Source organism: Pseudopipra pipra, chromosome 6 (assembly GCF_036250125.1).
Source record: "Pseudopipra pipra isolate bDixPip1 chromosome 6, bDixPip1.hap1, whole genome shotgun sequence".
Lineage (NCBI taxonomy): Eukaryota > Metazoa > Chordata > Aves > Passeriformes > Pipridae > Pseudopipra > Pseudopipra pipra.
In genome coordinates, this window is record NC_087554.1 from 44,990,573 (window position 1) to 45,003,332 (window position 12,760).

The 12,760-nt window shown below is 39.4% G+C and overlaps 1 long non-coding RNA gene across 1 annotated transcript in view; it reads left to right on the plus strand.

Moving 5' to 3' along the window:
• The first annotated feature begins 9 nt into the window (after window positions 1-9).
• The window catches only part of LOC135416130 (uncharacterized), a 29,217-nt gene continuing 16,466 nt past the window's right edge, over window positions 10-12,760 (plus strand). Inside the window, exons 1-2 of the long non-coding RNA XR_010431454.1 lie at window positions 10-89; window positions 2,073-2,223. This is a non-coding gene — a long non-coding RNA (uncharacterized LOC135416130). The remainder of the gene's footprint in view (window positions 90-2,072; window positions 2,224-12,760) is intronic.

The following is a 12,760-nucleotide window of genomic DNA, read 5'->3' on the forward strand; positions in this document are numbered from 1 at the left end:
CATAACCAAAGAGCAGGAGAGACTGATCCTCCAACAGTGCTGTGTTATGATGTGATCCCGAATGACTGAAGTACTTCCATCTGATGAATGTGAGTACCTTAGAGTGACAGTTTTCCTGTGTCTTTCTTTTTTTCTTCCTTCGGAAGCAGTGTTCATTCTCAAAATACTGTATTTACTTCCATGATACTAATGGTTCGCTGAAAACAGAGTTTGACCTTAAAATCTGCAGGTGTTAAGCATGTCTCTTGTCAGGCTTGATAGTGGCCTAAGAATATGGTTGTTATTTCTGCACAGCAACTGTAAAAAAGCAAACAAAAAAGAAATACTGGGTAAAAATCCTGGATTAGGAAGACGTCACTGGCCTTATTAACTCAGAAGTCTGACGTGCTAAAGCCTGGCTCACTCCCATACATTTGCTAATGTGCTGCATGTACCTCTGAGTGCCTTACTTGTACTCTGAACAGTGCAAACCTCCCTTATTGAGACATTGCATTTTGGCACCTTAGTTGTCTGCAAAAAGACTCTGCAAGAAGACTTAAAAGCATAAAATAAATATTTATTAGATAACACAGATGAGAGAGATGATTTACAGAGCTAGAAGGCTAAATGCTGGCAGGATCATCACCCAATAAAGTCCCCCAAGAATCCTTCCTGGCAAAACAGGCATTGGTCGGGAGTGGAAAGGTTGATTCCTGCTGCTCCCTAGAGCCAATCCTCTATGGTGCTGTTTCCCTGGTTTTCCCCTTAGGATTCTATACCTTTCCACTTTGGTGTTTTTCTTCTTGAATCTCTGAGCTACCTGCAGTCACTGGCCCAAAAATTCTAATTCTGTAATTTTCCCATTCTTATCTGTAAGGTCTTTGTTCTACAGACTTTCTCACAGTTGTTTTTTCAGAGGTAAATGATTTCCTGAGAACTCCAAGCCAAGATGACATAACTGTGTCAGATCAGAGTTGGGTCTTGAATCCTTGGAGTGCAAATCTCCTTGCCGTAGGCTGAACGTTTGTATATATTTGAGATAAGACAGGATAAGTTCTTGCAAGAGGAGTCCATTGAGAGTCATTGTATTCATAGAAACCATACTTGGCTTCAGAGGTCTCTGAGTTTCACATTAAAAAAATTTGCAAGAGGCACTGAGGAAATCACATTTACTGCATTCTTACACTCCTCCCTAGGTATTAGCAGAGAGGGACTTTCATCTGATATAGCATGACTGGTCTTCTGGTTTTGTGTAATGTTATGATTGCTCTGTGATAGAAAAGGAACTGGTTTTGAATGTCCACTGCTGAAAAAGCACTTCTTATTTGCTAATGATCAGCATGAGGATGCTGTGGTGTAGTGGGACAACAGTTATGGCCTCTCTTTCCTCGTTTTCACTCCATTGCTCAGGAGATCACCGGTTCAGATTTTTCTCATATTTCTACCTCATGTTCACGGATATTTGGGAGTTGAGAAGGTGATCCTTAACATGTGGATTCTCTAAGCTTACCATGGACACAGACTGGACCCATGTCCTGTCCTCTGCCTGCCTTCACACTCATTCATTCTCCAAAATGAACAAGGAAGGGAAAATCCAAATTGTAAGGTGTAATATGGGAGACTATTTTGTGGAAAGCACCTGATTATCAGTGGACTATAGCCTTTATATAGAATGAAATCATTATTTGAAAGCACTTATGATCCTGATCTTGATTTTGTGATTCATAAAAATCTGGTCTAGCATCTTCTTACCTCCCTTCCTTAGTAGTCTAAACACTTCCATTTTCTGACCACTGTCACAATTGTTCCCCATGCACAAATGCAACTTGTTGTAGAGATTTTGTGAGATCCTAGTGAAAACCTTTGAAAAAATGGCAAAATATGCCACAAACAGAACTTTGATCTCTGTTGCTTATAATGTACTGATATTTACAGTTATTTGCAGCCTGGTTACAACTTAGTAAGAGTTACAACTAAGTAAGAAGTAACTTCAAGAAGTACTAAGAAATTTCAGGTTCTGTGGGCTTGACTGTAAAATCTTAACATTTCCAGTCTCAGTAAAAGTGTTAATCCTTCCCTTTTTCTTTCCTCAGAGTCACAGCACTACTGACACTCCTAACTATTGCCAATACAGAAGATTTTCCAGGGTCTACACAATGTGCCGATTGTTCTTTAACAGGAGAAGGGAATGCAGAAATATGAGGTAGAGTGTGACTCTGTAAGTAAAATACCGGGAGACTATAGGTAAGTATGGAAAGAAAGGTCAGCAGCACTTACCATGTTTGCCACTGTTTTCACTTTGATGACAATTTGGCATTCCTACTATTTAGTTAAACTTCAGTGAACACACAAGGTACCACCAGGCTAGTAGTCCTATCACGTCTGTTGGTCCCACAATACCCTTCCTGTGCCTTATGGTGGGTTTAGATAGCATAGGAAATGTCTGCAACTGTAGGTCTCCCCACCACCATGCTCTCACTTTTGCCTCTGAGGGAATTTATGAATTCTCATGAAGTGTATCAGCTGGTGCAGAAAATTCACGGGAAAAATGGAAGTCTTTGCAAAGACTTTTGGAGTGCCGTTAATAGATCCTCGTGATGGAGGAAAATGACCTGTCAGTGTAGAGGAGAGGATATTTTCTTGAAGTTATGGGCACAGGTCAGGAACCCTAAAAAGCCATGAGAGTGAAGCAGGGCAGTGATGTTGACTGCTCTCCTGGTGACCAGGACACAGCCTTGGTTCTCACCACACAAAACACCTGACTGCCAATGGAGACAACAGCTATTGTTGGTCTTGTGAGTGCTTGCAGATGGGCTCTGATGTTCTAGGATGTAGAATGGGACAGATTACAGAGTCTGTGTCTGATGGTGCATTGTTTTCCTCTCATTAGGCTAAGTTCCATGGTGATGGCAGCATTTCTTTACGTTACTAGAAAAATGTGACTGCGTACTTCAATCGGTTTGTGAGCCATTCAGATTCTGTGACAATGCAGGTCTGAAATATCTTAGTCAGTGCCATTTATGGCTAACATGGTAACATCTATCAGGTTCATGGTGTTTTTGCAAAAGCAGAGGAAAATGTTACAGCTCACTGTTGCATACACGCACATTTTGTAACTATGGGGAAACACCTGGAAAGATGGGCTGCTGAAATAAAGCTGAAAGTCTCGTGCTTTCCAACCCCTTTAAGAAAGAGGACTATATGTTATCTCCCATCATTTGATCAGCTCACTTGAAAAACAAATAGAATAGAACAGAATAGAACAGAAAAGAACAGAATATTTCAGTTGTAAGGGATCCTCTTTTAGGCTTTTGTTGCCGCATCATTACTAGTGACAGGTGACACAATTTATGTGCAAGCCAAAGTGTGACGTTACTACTCCATGTAGGGGACCACCTACCAATTTCACAGCTAAGCTAAACATCTAACTAAAAGCAGACTTTGTTGTAAAATCTCTGACACCTTTTACAGACACCTAAAAAGCACCTTTCTTTCAAGTACTTATGCTCGTCTTTTTCAAATGGAAACCAGAAGACTTGAAAATCACACCTGAGCTTTGCGCTTGTAGGTGACAGGGACATTTGAAGTCACCTGTCTTGGGTGGAGCTCACTAGCACTTTCACTTTAGTGTTATTAAAGCCACCTTGTTAGTACTTGATGGTGCATAGGCCCAAAGAAACTTAAGCTCCCTTTCTTAGAGCAGTGTTGTTTCTGACATGCTTTACTGCCTCTTCACTGGGACTGGATGCTGTGTGATTAACAGGCACACGTTACACAGATACGTTGGGAAAGGTGACTCCATTTTCCTGACTCAGAGCCATGTCCTTGGTGTTTAAAATAGGAAAGGCAGTGGCCTTAGATTAGGAATGAAAGACTGGATACATAAGGTTGAAGATGTCTATATGCTTAGAGTCACTGAGCACTTAGCAGTGTTGACTCAGGCCTCTTCATTTCCAGCATGGACTTGTTGAGTTTAGTGTAATGTGGGACTTTGAAGTATGAGGTGGTTTGCAGATGCATGTTGTATATGACATCTGAGGTCCATGTGTGTAATAGTCTCCATTGGTATGTTTGGCCCAGGATATGCTTTCCTGCTTTCCACCGCTGTGTTGATCTTACATTTTATGGCCTGATTTGTCTGTCCCAGATTTCCACCTTCCATTATGGGACTTTTTCTCTCCCTTTATAGTATTTCAAACTTTTTTCAGTTCAGCAAACAGTTTGTTCCCCCCTCTGTCCTTCAAATAAAGTTTTCTTTGGCAATCTCTGTCAGGATAAATTCAATAACTGTTTAACTCAGAACAATCCCTGAGGAGGAAGCCAAGAGTCAAATACTACAATTATTCATATTTTGGTGAGAGGAATCAGACTTCTCAGGAATCATTTCAAACAAAGCGCTAACAGTTTATTCCTGCTGGGTGGAAGCAGGAAGTGTGCTGGAGGGAACCTGACAGCCTCCTGAGCACCATCAGGAAGCATAAAATGGATGGGCAAAGAGAGGAAGAGAGAGAGGCATTAACGAAGAAAAATGTCTCATTTCCTCCCTCAAACTAATTGGAAAAATATGTTACTGGTTGTGTCAGTGGTAATTTCTCAAGGTGGTAATAGCTGCAGCCTGTCCTGCTATGGGGCTGGTCACAGGTTGGACCTCTACCCCAAATGTCTGTGATTAGTGCAAACTGTGGCAGTTTGTTTACAACATAAATGGACAAACACGTACACACACACAAATATTTATAAGTATACCTACATATACATATGTAAGGGGTTTTTTGTCCACTGAGGATCTATGCCTCATTTCTAGTAATTCTTGACTGTACATACATTTACGAAACAAAACATAATGGAAAACAATTTTTGTGTATTTGGGGTTTTGTTGGTTTTGTTTTGCTTTGTTTTGCTTTTTAAACTGTTCTTTAATTCACTGCCTGTTCTCTGTTCTCATCCCCACTTGAGAGTAGCTTGCTCCACAAAATAGTAGGGAGATACAGAACTGATGTAACTATATTGGTCACAATATTTTAGAATAAAAATGGAATCACTTATAAACACTCATGCAAATTCTGGGAAAAAAATAGAAAAAGAAAGATTTCATTTGATGCACCAAGGCATCACCCACCAAGGCATCTAACATCACCCACTCACCCACCCACTGTAATCACTGTAATCAATGTTGATAAGCCCATTTATGATTTCTTTGTGAGCATGCCCAGCCCAAACTGAGATATTGCTCACCTGGGTTGCTCTAATTCCACTGTTTAGCTGACATCCTTTAATAGACTCTGACCCCAAAAATGCCTAGTTTAACTCCTCTCTGTCAAAGCCTCTGACCCTGACATATCACCTTTCCCAGGCCAGGAAAGAGGTACAGGGCAAGAGTCAGCTTGTGTTAGCTGCCACTGAAAGGGAGTTTCCTACCAATTGGAGAATTTTCTGCTAATGGGCCTTTCATACAGCCCCTTTATGCTGCCTCAGAATTACAGGTCTCTTGCAGAGAGACCACTGTGGTATGCAGAGAATACAGTTTTCAAAATCTTAGATTGAATTTCTTATAAAAGCTATAACGAAAAGTATTCAGTTCCACATCTCTTCAATTATATTTCTGTGCGGCTGATGAAAAAAGCAAAAGATAGAGCCCAAATCCAGTGCAGAGGTTCCCTTCTGAATAAAGGGGTGGGCACCTGCCTTTCAGCGATCACATGCAAAATATTCAGCCACTCTGGATGCACTGAATCATATTCTGTCATCATTTTCTTTACTCTTTATCCTCCTGAGACAGACAAATGTACCTCTCTGTAGTTTTCTATATGTACATGTTTTTTAGGTGAAAAACCTTTTTAACAAGGATACAAAGTGAAACTGCTAAATGTAAATATCAGTAGTAGGTTATGCCATATACCTAGGAATGTTAATATAAGGAGAGAATCTAAAATTACAGATCTGTAGATTTAATCTGTAGAGGTTTAACAGCGGCAGCAGTGTACTGAAAATTCACAAATCATCTACCTGGATTATTAGCATAGTTTTTCTTTTATTAAAGAAGTGAAAGAGATTTGAAGAAGAGATCAAACAGCAAGCCTCTGTTGCAAGCTTCCCAAATGTACTTAGAAGCCAGCACCCTTTTAAGACCTCTGAGCATAGCCCCTTCTAAAATTGAACATATGTGCAAATTAGAGATTACCTTGCAATAACAACTCACCTTCCACTTTCCTCAATCTCCATTGGTAAATGTGAGCACATGACACTCAATGCACAGCACACAAATGCTCAAAAAGGTAATGAGTTCTTCAGGTATCCATAGACAAGCCATATTGTATAATATTGTATAAAGCCAACATGGAAGAAAACCCAGAAACAAACTGTGGAGAGCACAGCAGCTGGGGAACTAGTAAGCTAATGAGATTTCACTTCTAAATTGCAGTGGCTATTTCATACCATCTAGAAAAGCTTTGGAGATGGAGGTAGAGCTCTGATAGAGGCCAGTGATTAGGGTATCATCTTGGAAGGGCGTAGAAACTGTGTTCAAACCTTTAATTGAAGCCAACCATTGCCACCCATGGCTTCTACTTTGAGTCTGAATACCAGAGGTCAATAATTTTTAAGCCGTGGAAAAATTTGTCCGGACTGTGTTCATTTCAAGGGCAAACCTGAGAGTGGACTCAAAATCAAATTAATTATCTTAGTGGTTGCAGTCTGCTCTAATCTGATATCTTTTTCCTCTTCTTTCTCTGACTGGAACTTTCTGTTCTCAGTGTTGCATATCATTTACAGAAATGTGTATTTTATATTTGCTCAGATGTGATGACATTGGTTCCTGTGTCTTGCATTCATAGGACTCTTTGCCACTACAGATGGCAGCAATGAGATTGCTGTGCTGTGACCCTGATTCAGCCAATCGGCAACCACCCAGTTTGGGTGTGATGTGGGAAAGCTCTCATGGGTGTTTGGAAGAGCTTTACCTCTACAGATTCTTGGGCAAGCAGTACAGTTACTCTCTGTAGGCTGTAGAATTACTCTTTGTTTGCCAATGCAGCTAACTGGATGGTAAATGCCAATGATTAGGATGGACAGACAGCTGGAGAGACGTCTTTGAGAGGGTCAGAGATATTTGCCTTCACAATTTCTTCTTCCTAGTTCTTTCTGTTACATAGTGAATCACCCACCTGAACCATGCTCTCTCACAGATACCTCAACTCTGCTCTGTGTTGATCTGCGCTGATGCTATTGTTTAATGCAATGACTGTGTTGCCTGAAACACTGTTTCTATATGGAAGAATATATTAAAAAAAAAAAAGAAGGGACACCCCCCCCCCCAAACACCTTAGGACAAATAAGAAAGGAGGGAAAGGAGGGGGTACCTCAGTACTCTTGTTGATTTGGGTTTTTTTATCTCAGAAATTTTTTAAAAAATTACTTGGTTATAGATTTCAATGTTAATGGTACCCAAGATTTCCTACAAGCACAGATTTTCTGGGCAGACTCCACACTGGGAGATTCTGTCTGGGTATACTCTATGATCCTTGGTAGTGGTGCTGCCTGCTACAGGTAGCACAGATGCACAGAATGACTCTGCTTCTGTTTAAGGACAACATTTGGAGCATGGGAGGTATGGGGAATGGCCATTATTTAAGCATATACAGCATTTGGTATTAATTTATTTTCTCTCAACTATTGCACAGCAGAACAGTGGAATGAGGATTTTCCCTGGGGTGGCTGTTGTTCTGATGTAAATGAAACATAACACATAAATTTTAAGAATAAAAATAAAAATAAAAGTATGTATCCTTTAGCTGTAATCTCAGTTATTACTTGTTCTGAGAAAAAAGAAGGGAGGATAGTGATTATGGTGGGGAAGAAAGTTCTTTTTTTTTTGCTAACACTAAGTTAAGTTAGGGTGGATAAAATATGTGATATTTTTGCTCAGAATACTCATAGCTTTTTGCTTTTTTCCTTACCCAATTAAAATCCAGCAATCTAGAAGATGTTTCTGTCTTGCACAAAACTAAATTCAAATGTGGCTGGCGAGACATCAATGCATCACTTAGCTGGCTGTGAAAAGTAGCAGGGGCTCTGAGATCCTGTCAGTGTTTAAGAGGGTAAAGTGCTAAAAGAAAAATCAGTCAAATTCTCAGATTCATTATGACCCATAAGATGCCTGCCAGAAATTAAATGCCCGGTGGAAATCAGCAGAGTGTGGCTGTGTGTGAGTGTGTGTGTGATGGAAGTCAGAAATGTGTTTCTGTGTGTACAAGTGGAGGAAGGAAAGTAGAAATTGAAATTTCAATCATAAATACCCCTTTATTGCTGGGTGCAGGCTGAGAGGTAGAAAGGACAATCCCATATACAGGGTCGAATGTGCTTTCTTCTATAATTTTAAACACTTTTCCTTGGTATATTTCAGTGTTTCAGGTGAGTTACAATAAGAATATTATACCTTGATCTGTAGGTTTTAATATTGATCCTCTCTTATTCTTTCAGAGGTGTAAAGGGCATCCCCTTACATGCTAACTCCCTCATCAAAACTATCCACACTGTGCTTCCTCTCAGAAGCAGCACTCACTGCAGAGAATGAGGTCAGATCCTTGGCTGCAGCCCTTCAGCATGTCCTTTCTGCACAACTGGCACAGCCAGGCACCCCCATGAACAGGTGAAGAGAGCACTCATACTAGCGTGTACATCTTTGGTAGCATCAGTAAACACTGTCCTGAACCCAGGGGTTACTGCGCTGGAATCTGGTCCACTATCAGACCCCTCAAATTCATTGCTCCTTGTCAGTCATATGTACATTTCGATAGAGTGCTACACAGAGAGTTCATACATACATTTTCCATACCTTCTTATTCTTTGTCCAAAGTTTCCTAGAGCAAAAGGAGGGATGGGAGATTCCATGTCTACTACAGATAGGGCAGCTCAGCAGTCAGGAAATTAAATACCTCCCCTGGCCCTTGTATAATGATCTCTCTTGAGTCCTGACCAGCATGACTCATCTTCATTTCAGTAAGGAGACAGACTGGAACTGGGAATGGCAGAATTAATTTATTGCATTTTAATAGGGAGGCAGCTCAGGAAGGGAGGGACTAATGAGATACTTTACAAAGAAATTAACAGGCTTCCATTCAGGGTTGTCTTCTGTGAGGCAGCTGCAGTGATGACAGATGGCATCAGGCATGGCCCTGTGCTCCCTCCCTGCCTCTTCCCTTATTTCTCAGAGGGCTGCCCTCCAGTGCCTCATCTTCCCTGATTACTTTCCCATCACTGGAGTGGAAAACCCTTTAATTGTGATCCCAGTGTCCAGCTCATGTATCTTCCTGAGCTCAGGGTATAAAGCAACTGGGGTGTGTTGCATATCTTAAGCAATGAAGAGTTCACAGGTGAGACTGGTGAGGTATCTCACACCCCTTAGGGCATACGGAGAAATGATTTTTCCTAGGTTTTGCTGTTTTTCCCCCTGATTTTGAAGAAGCGGATGCAGGAGGCCTAACAGTTCTGCTGACTCAGCATTCACTCAGGGTTCATTTGCAGTTGCTCAAAGGTCATTATTGAAGATTTGGTTCAGCAAGGCATTTGGAGAGGTAAGGGGTTTTTTCCCTCTTGAGAAATGTGAGAATGTGAGAACATGCTTATCTTAAGTAGGTGATTAAGGCTTATTGCCTTTGAAGGTACAAGTAGGTGCTCCCATTCCATATTGAATCAAGTCAGAAGACTGGATTTGTTACAGGATAGTTTTGTACCACCTCATTTAGGTACATTCAGACATTTTCACCTAGAAAGATTTTTGTGGATTTGCTTGCACGTTTTTGCCTTCAAACATATTCTGAACTTTGCTTCTAAAGGAAAAAAGATGGAACAGAAAAGAGTTCTTGTAACCACTGAAAATGGTAAATTCAGCTCAAACCTCACAGGTGTGGCACTTGAGTCTGCTGCAGAAATTCCTGGAATAGACAGTTAAAACAATCCTCAGTTGTGCTGCAGCTTGCTCACCTAAACAAATACAAAGCTTTTTCTTTAGTTTCAGCATTTATTTCCTATGTGCTCAGCTTACAGAGTATTACAGCATTACCCTTCATACTCTCCTATCCATCAGGCATCATACAGAACTCTGCAGTGGTTAAAGTACAGAGATTTTTGTGTCTAAAGACAGAGTAAACAACTGGTGACAAAATGACCTAATCATCTTGAAGTCATTAGCTTCAACTCTGTATCAATCATTCCATATTGCTGTGCTAATAATCCCTAATTATGAGCTGCTCCTGGTGTTAGCACTGCTAACTGTTTTCGATTTAAATGCGGATGTTCCCTGACCTTCTGCTTCCTGAGGAAAGGCAGATAACTCCTTCTTTTCAAAGTCAAAGGAGGGGGACAACCTCTCCTTGTGGCACTGTGAAACCATTATCACCCCACCCAGGGATCTCAGGTTCCCCTGGGGAAGAGCAGGTATTTTGACAAGGCTGGAGGATGCTCTGGGCAGGTCGGGCAGAGCACTGATCCTGCAGTTAATTGGCACTGCAGACACGTCACTGCTGGCACAGTGTCAATTGTGATGCTGTTGCAGTAAGTTGCTGGTTATCTTGCCATACAAGCCAGAGGCTGGGCCGTCAGCATGTAGAGGTTCATTGTGATGGAGAGGAGGAAAGGCCAAGTATCTTTTACTTGAGGTCTTGAATTAAACAGGACTCAGCTTGCGTTTTAAATGCAATCAGGTATTTCTTATATACAGAACTTGGTACATGCCACTGACAGTGTGTTTGGGATTATTGTGTTTGCACTTTTCTGAATTCTTACCTGTAATTTATCTCATTCCTACATTATTCTGACTAGCCATACATTGATCATTGCTCGTAGCTTTCTCCTGTTTCCAAAGAGGATAATATATAGATTGTTTTTATTATTTTGACATGTATCTATAGATATATATGTATTTGTCCCACAAAAGAGAAAATAACTGTCTCACCTTGATTGGAGCATTTTGGTGTTGTTTCTTTTTTTTTTTTTTTTCTTTTTTTTTCTTTTATTTTTTTTCCCCCAAAGGTACACAAAAATATACTCATTCCAAAGAGGTAACTTTTCTCTCTGGAGATGCTGAAAGATACAGGGCACTCTCTTGATATCAGTAGGTGTTGACTACTTTCTTTTCCAAATTAAATCCTTTTGAAATCAACATTTTTATCAAGGAAAAGATACCATAGAAAGACATTTTCTGCTAATGCTTTTTGGGAAGGTAAAAGGAAGAATTGGAAAGGTAGTCCTGTTGCCATGGCCACTTCATAGAGTAGAAGAAGTTGTTACTAGAATGTTGACTATGGCCGTCCCTTACTATGATATATAGTTATCTGTATAGTGGGAGTAGTACAGGGAATGTATGACATGCTGTATGTGTTTCACCACCAAATTATGCGGCAATGAGAACTGTGGTTACCACGTGCCACATTCGTCACTGGTGTGCTGTTAGGGTTTCTGCTTTCATCAACACTGAGTTTGCCCACAGAAGGTCCAAAGCTAGGAATTTCAATTTTAGACACCATTGTTTCTCCAGTGAAGCACATATAAACTTCTGTTTCCTGTATGTTGACAATATATATGTGTGGAATTATGTATATAATTTATATTATTGTCTTCTGCATAAGTTGAGCTTCAAAAAATCTTCACTCCTTTACAGATATTGTCCCTTGAAAAAGAAATCTTTAGAGAGTGCATACAAAATCAGTTCAGAAAGACATAATTTGGGACAAAAATGTGGCTTATAGCGAATTGAAACAAGTGATTGTAGAGAAGTTATAGTTAATTTTGTTTTATTTGCACATATATTCATCTTGCAGTGCTCCTAAATCAGGAGAATTTCAAATCATTTCAAACAGTTCAGTTCTTGAAGGCAATCATTTGACTTTTCAAATTGTTTTAATAAGCAAATGAGAAAGCTTTGGATAAAAGAGACTATTTTTTATTTTTCTTCATGGGCATTTGCTAGCTCTGGACTCAACACACAAATATATTAACCTTTCCTAGGTGGTAATATGGAGCATAGGACTGGGTAAGCTAATGAAAGAAATACATTCCTTCACTTTGTTATCTGGCCTTTGAAAAAGTATTAAATGTACCTAATTGTTTACACGTCTTTCTAAAACTGATTCTATTGGTAAATTTACTTTATTTCTTTGCAATATTTTTCTTTGTCAGTTTAATTTCTGTTATATCAATCTTGTGATTTATAAGGAAATAGCATACTTTTGGATAAAATGATCATGTTCCTCAATTGTTATTATTACTTCTATTAAAAAAGGGAAAAGAGGGCTTCCAATTTCACCACTTACCTTTAACTCAAAAATCAATGAAATCCCATTCAAAATAATAGGTTACTGTAAAAAAATGCAGATAAGTAGATAAAACGTTACAGAATGCGCATGCTTAAATGTTCAGATGTTTAGATAATTTTTACAAGGCTTTTTTTTTCTTTTTTTTCCATTTCTTTTCATTGGTAGATTAGAAACTCTGATTTGTATTCTGTTTTCATTAATGACATTAAAATTCCATGATACTGTGTTTATTTAAAAAAAAAATTCTGATACTTACTGTCTTCAAATGGACTGAAAGACCTTAAGATTTTTTTTTTTTTATTTGAGTATAAATAGATTGTAAAAAAATGATCAATTAAAATAACTTGGAATTAGATATTGACCAGTTTTTAAAACTTTAAGAAGAGTTTGGATCAGTTTCTGTATAGACTGGCCTTACGTATCAGATGACTTCTGATTTTATCCAGTTCTTCTTATGGAGTCTACAAAAA